Source organism: Pinus tabuliformis, chromosome 1_1, assembly GCF_031772625.1.
Source record: "Pinus tabuliformis cultivar Carrire ecotype Pingquan chromosome 1_1, CPIR1, whole genome shotgun sequence".
NCBI classification, from domain to species: domain Eukaryota; kingdom Viridiplantae; phylum Streptophyta; class Pinopsida; order Pinales; family Pinaceae; genus Pinus; species Pinus tabuliformis.
In genome coordinates, this window is record NC_142297.1 from 998,580,497 (window position 1) to 998,587,636 (window position 7,140).

General features: G+C 33.6%; 1 long non-coding RNA gene across 2 annotated transcripts; it reads right to left on the bottom strand.

Moving 5' to 3' along the window:
- Positions 1–785: 785 nt before the first annotated feature.
- On the bottom strand, positions 786–1,949 carry LOC149217955 (uncharacterized). Of its 2 annotated transcripts, XR_016250705.1 has the most exons (3): positions 1,426–1,949; positions 1,233–1,266; positions 786–1,137 (listed from the first exon to the last, which is right to left on the bottom strand). It is a non-coding gene; the product is annotated as an uncharacterized LOC149217955 (long non-coding RNA). The 2 variants fall into 2 exon arrangements; XR_016250704.1 differs by having other exon boundaries at positions 1,233–1,949.
- Between the last annotated feature and the right edge of the window lie 5,191 nt (positions 1,950–7,140).

Here is a 7,140-nt window from a genome sequence, read left to right on the forward strand (position 1 = left end):
TAGATAATTGTAACAAGAAGTTGTATCTTTCCCTATGAATGAATTGAAGAGCATTTTTTAAAATTTACTTGTTCTTTGTGTGTTCCATTGAGATTACTGAAATTGATTCCTGATATTGTTATTTAAATTAATTGCTGAAGTATTTAATGGTATCCCAATATTCTTGCACAAAGTAAAATAATTTTTTCAATTCATAAAAATTCTACAATACTGATTCACCCCCTCTCATATATATATATATATATACGGAAAATTTTAGGGGCTAATATTCGTCCAGCGGATTAATTTTCCATGATTTTTCCATAAAAAAGATTCGACAATTTCCAATTTTTATAAAGGATGATTCGCCCAAATTTTAGAATATAAAATTATTTTAACTTAAAAATCGCCAACATTATAGACACTATATATCAAAATCATTATAAATTTGAATACAATTACAAATATATCAATAAACATTTTATAGTTTGCATATTAGAGATTAGTGAGATTCACCAATATTTTTAAACTTCAAGAAAATTTTCCATCCTTTAAATTTTCCTTGTATATGTATAACATGTTTGGTCTAATAGACAATTTAAATTTTCTTTTCCTTTTCCTTGTAAATATATATATATCTATATATATATATATAAAACATGTTTGGTCTAATATACAATTGAAAACCTTAGTACCATAGAAATTATGATAACCCAATTTTGTAGGGAAATCTCCCAAAGAAAAATACTTATTTCAGGAGTGAAAGAATTTATACACTGTCAAAATGAGATGAAAGACACAATACGTATACAAGAAAATTAAATTAAATTCATGAGGACCATACATCCATTATTTGCGCCCAATTCATAAGGCCAAATTTAAACACAAATTCAATAAAAATAAGTTTGATGGGAGCCACAATTGGCTACATAACCCATTTAGTCAAATACAATAATCTATCCAAATTATATGAAACCCTGCTTAGGATTTGAGAATCAATTTTCCTAAAATTTCTAAAGCCTTAACTTAGGATGTGGAGTGTAAACACTGGTAGGAAGTTGACCTGGAAGCACAACAACGCCAAAAGAATCAAAGAGTTGAAACATAAGTTAAAAGATAAACTCCATATTGGACGCTTCGTTTGTGCCATGACCAAACCTGAAACCACCAGTGTTAGTGGAGGTTAAGAATCCATATTAGAAAACCATAAGAAAATTATCAAAATTATACAAGAGAAAGGAAAGATATGATACCTTTAGAGGGCTAAGTTGGTCCAGGGTGTCGACCCTCTGTACAAGCGAGCCAAATTGGAATCCATCTCGATGTTATAAAAAATAAATATTACAGAGAAACCTAAGAAATGAAATAGCGATGTTCACTAGAGAACTATGTCAGAACCATTAATGAAATTCCCTAACCGAGGGAATGAGAATAAAAAATTCTTACCTATACACTCTTTCCCTATGAGTGTTAGGTAGTGTATTTGCTCGAAATCTTCGGAAAAACCAAATCTTTGCCAAATAAATTTTAAGGGTATGAGGATGTCGACCCAAAACCCCATTTGGATAGTTCCCCGAGACATCATTGAGCTATTCAAGCCATGACAGTTCAAATGTTTACCTCAAGTGTCCACCATGGTGCTAGTAGGAAAAATTGGGAGGCTTAACAGCTTTTCAGCTACTGAAACAAGTAGTAAAAAATCACCAGGGGCGAGCCTTGAATTTGTAGCTCACACCATTAAGTCAGACAGGGTAAGAAAAACAAAGCGAAAGGAGAGACAATAATGAAACCCATGAATCAAATGATATACTTGTGCTAGTAGACGAAGTCCTCTAAAAAACAATAGACATTCTGGGTAGTAGATAAGAGAGGCAACAAGAACCATATCGCCATAAGAATTGAACCAGGGCCATGGATAACCTTGAACCACCAAAAACCTTAGAGCGACGCTCCGCCGCACACCGAAAAGAAAAATGAAAACCAAATGAATAAACAATAAGGCATACGATCAGGGTTGAATGAATAAATTATCATAACCGTTCGATGCACCAAGGAAGCATCGCCATCGTTAACATGCCCTAGTACATTTCTCATGTGACATTCACATGGGCAGGGCTGCATGGGCCACGCTCATGATACCGGGTGGACTGTGCATAATCACATAGGAGGAAAGGCGCCACATTAAAATCCCACATGGAAACCAAAGTCTATGAATATAACTTAAAAGGGTTCATGGGAATTCCTTCTGAAAATGGTGCAAGTGAACAGTCACATTAAACCATGGTGCCTAGGTTATATGCGCCTGAGGACTTTCCGATGGGACTTTAACACTGTTAGTCCAAATGTGGATCTTGGTTATTAACCACGAAGGGGAATATTTTGAATAACGAGTACAATACATAAATGCATAGTGAAAATTCATACAACAAAGATAAATCATTAACCATGATGGAAGGAAGATTAAAGTGGAAACAAAATTTTAACTATTTGTAGATATACACAACCCAAGGGTGCAAGACATTATAACCATTTTTGTCGAACTATGCAAGTGCTAAGTACAATAGTTAATATTAGCAATAATATTAATCAAGTAAATGAAGAAAAATAATTTTCTTTTAGGTGTGAAATATGGGTATGTTATAGTGCACACCCTGATCATTTACATCTTGACTATCATATTAATCATTCGTCCAACTTTTAAATGGTGGAAAGTTGTCCTTTTTGGTAATATTACTAGACTCCACCTTTTCATCAAGCATAAAAGTATACTTTTCCAAAGGCTTTTGACAAGCCACCTCCCATTGGAAGATAGAGATATATTAATACCATTACTGTCAAACCTACTTGAAACACTAGTCCTTTCTTATGTGTTAGTAACATCTTTTTGATTGGAAACACTTGCTTGTGGAGAGAAAGACTCCATACTTTTGCTACTATTTTACCTAAAATCATTAATATTATCAAATATGTCCCTATAGGAAGAACTATTCCCAACCCTACTTAGCTCTACAAGTCTGTTATTAAACTTTTATCCAAGCTACATGCCATATGATCATCACTTTCACTATCAGATGTTCTAGAATATCACATTCCAATGTTAGCTAAATTTTTCCCATTAGAAGCATCAGGTGAGCTCAATGTTAAGGGATTAATAAGACCATCTTGCATGGATACTACCCTATTCTTATTTTTACTACTTGTGACATCATATATAGATCTATCACATTTTCTTTTATTATCTAGTTCAACAAGTTTGACATCATTTGCGACCTTGTCATCAATAGTGTTTTGATGAAACTTTGTACTTGAAACATAATTGTTATGTCTTGAAATTGGAATCTAGTCCAACCAATCCTATCACTTTATTATCTTATCATCCTACACTTCGGGCACAGTTGAGCTTCACAATGCATCAAGAATGAAATGAACATTAGTTTTCATGTTGTGAACCCTCTTGAAATTTACAGTAATCGAGATGGGCACCCTCTATTTCCCATTTAGTATTTTGTTTGGTTTTCACTGCCCAACATGACCAAGTCAACATCTGGGTTGAAACCCATGGAAATTTCATTATTAAATTTCTCAAAGAACTCCTCTTTTTCTCCACTAGATTTATCAAGCTTACCATTGAGGATATAATTGCCAAATATATCTAACCCCTGTAATGTCCTTTACAATAATATAAATTTTTGCAAAAGGAGAAGTTGCATAATGGTTTCTTAATGAGAATATTTGAAACTCGTGGGAGAATATGGCAATCACCATGATTTTTTGAAAGCTATATACACCGATGATTCATTTCCATTGACTTAAATATGGTAATGAGCCAAAAAATATTTGATCAAATCCCACAATATCTCCATCAAATCCAACAAAGAAGTAGAGTCACTAAATTTATCCCCATTAATCCCCATTATCAGATAGCCTTTGCCACTATCTTTCCATCATCTCAAAACAAAGATGACTCAATTTTTATCCTTTCCAAATCAAATATGAAGCACAAATTCTTGAAGTTCAACAACCTTTCTACAAACATACAATATTGTGTCTATTAATTTCGATGTAAGATTTTATTTGCATAGAATGAAATTCTACTTAAAATGGTATTCAATGCGGCCATTGACTATCTTGGGTAGTGAATGAGTGGGTCTTTATAGATACACCAAGGAAAATGAGAAGAAATTCTATTTATTTTTGAATTCTAAATGCAATTAGGCGTCATGGGTCCTTCACACCCTGCAAGTCAACAAAAACTTTTCATGCAAGTAAGTCTCAACACATAGGGAAAATTATCCCAATTTGATTTTCTCAGTAAACCTCATTATATTTGTCCTATCCTTGATCTTGGCCATAGATGTGTTTACACAATATTCCTCAAGCTTATTCTTCTACTCATATTTGTTTGATTCTGATTTGGGCATAAACTTACTAGAGAATCTTCCAATACTCTGGTTGTATTGCAGAGGAAACTGGAGGGTAGTAAGGTGATTCATTTTCTATTTGAAATAAATATTTTCTCCTTTCATAAACATCATTTCTCTAACCCAATATTTCCTTTGTATTTCTTAGGCTCTCTAAAATTTTTCTTTGGCACTATCTTCCTCACTGGACTATAAATTCATAATAAAAATAATCTTTTGTAGAGATGTGCACGATTAGTGCTTCCATTACTTAAACTAATTTGTTTTCTAACCTTGGTTGGACCACTCTCGAAATTAACACTGCAACCAATGCTTATGTGAAGATACTCTACCATAGGAGAAAAAAACAATCCATATATGACAATTCTTCCCTCACAAAGCATTTAAAATATTTTCCCTTGACTAAAACAAAGGAACAATCATATTAGAGGTTGAAGTAGTTCTAGAATCTTGTACAAATATAACTATTTTTTTCGAAAGTCATACTCCCATACATTTGAGCTCTACTGCTCCCAAAGAATAATATTTGTATTATTTCAACTTAGAAAAGGAGAATTGAAGGAAGAAAATAAATTCTTCCTTAATAGCATAAGGGTACATTGCATCAAAGTAAATCCAACATGCTCTAAAGTGGGTTGGCACATGATCCATACAACTCTTCCTCTGGCTATTTTGTAGTTGGGTTTTACCACAGGGGCAAGACTCAATCTACTTAGGTAACATTTCATATTATCCATAATGAAATATGATGTTGCACTTATGGTTTTGATAGGAAAGAATATTCATACATAGGTTATTACATGAAAATACACCAATTTTTCGATTCTATCTTCATATCACCAAAATGTATCATCTCCTTCTTTCCCACAAAAGCTTGGGGCTTCTACTAAAACCTGAAATAGATCACACAACCCTTCATGGAATATTCTACCATAATAATGGTGTCCACATTTGAGAGGCTTCTCACAGTACTAATTACAAGATTTAGTTTATTTATGACCAAAATATTCCTTTGTAACCGTTGTTTTCCTCCATATGGAAACATGAGGGTCATTGCTGAACAATGGATGACATGTATAAAGATTAAAGCTGATTCAAGTTGACCCATGTGAATTTCTACTAGAAAAATATTGATACCAATAGAGTGACCATAGTATTCATATCCAATGTAGCCCCTCTTTGAATCATAATGAAGACAAAGCATCCTATTACAACGAGATAGAAAATGTTGAGAACAATCAAACATATGGAAACTAATGAAGTCCGAGTTAGGTAATGGTCATATGCAAGAAGAATCCAAGATTCAACCTATTAAATTACTTCCTTAAAAAGGTGGCCAACACCATGAGATGACAATAATGCATCCACACAAAAACAACATCAGGGTCTAACACTTCCATGACCTTGTCTATAACAAATTTCATGGCTTCTAATTTTTTTTGTACAAGAGTCAACATTGTACTAATGTAAGCTATGATCTCCAAAGAAGTTCAGTATTTTTTTGCAATCTCGAGGATTTCCTTAATTTTGATGAAGAATTATATCCATAAATTCTAAGAGATGAAGCCACGATGAAGCCTACCTTTCCATACTATATAAAAGAGTGTAGGGGTTTGATATGCATGGAAACCACTAGTTGCCCATTCAAGGATAAAATGAAGTGATTCCTGATTACAAATGGCATGGCACAACACACTGTGAAGAGAATAGAGTGCTACTTGACTGTTGGGAATTGAGAGAAAATATTAAATAGTTGGGACAGAAACAAACACACTAATATAGATGCTAAGAAAGAGTTGGATCATAGTGCTCGACGAGTATTGCAAACTAATGGATTAAGGGAATGATAGGAAATGTGCGCTGAAACAGATCAGAAAAATATTTTACAAAGAGAAAAAGACAAATGAAATAGTAGGATAGATGTGTAAAGCTTACAATAGTTTTCTGATCATCATTCCTAAATTTTCAAGCTGATTTTGAGCTCAAGTTTTACCTATATGTTAAAGTTTCTAGGTATGCTGATAAAAAGAAACCCAACTTGAGATTATCCAAAATAGAGCATTGAGACCAATGCTGATGTATATTAGCTAGTGTGATAGGAGATCAAATGCTGATGACTATTGACTATGTGAGGCTAACTACTGTGTTGGATTTAAGACCAATAATGATGAAGGCTGCTAATGAATATTGTTTTTTATGGAAAATCTAAACAAGCACACTATTGGTCATCATGTAACAATGGTTAATAGATTGCATGGTGGTTACAGGAAACCTGTAGGTGCATGAGCATGGTTTCTAAAGCTTCTTAAAGGTTGAAGGCTAACTTTCTATTACCCCGATTGTCTAAAAATAAATTTTCCCTTCTTATTTACGAAATAAAAAGGCTAGAAATGTTGTTGAGTACTTTATAAAGTCTTCACCGAGACCTGAATTTACAGTACAACTATCGCCATGCAAATGAATGTGCTGAAGTCAAGCATGGAAATTTATCATTGGATTACTGATCATTAAAGTATGCCATTAAATAATGTGAGAAAAATCACCATTGATGTCAATGAACATCAAGGTACCTTAGTACATATTGCCAGGTACAAATGAAGGAGCGAGATTCAAGTCATCTGCAAGATGGAACAATTAAGAGACATCGATGTATTCCTGCAATTGTCAATGCGAGAACCTATCGTTGATGTCTGCAAGATTCATGGTACTATGGGTCAAGACTTGTTAGCAGGAGGGCACT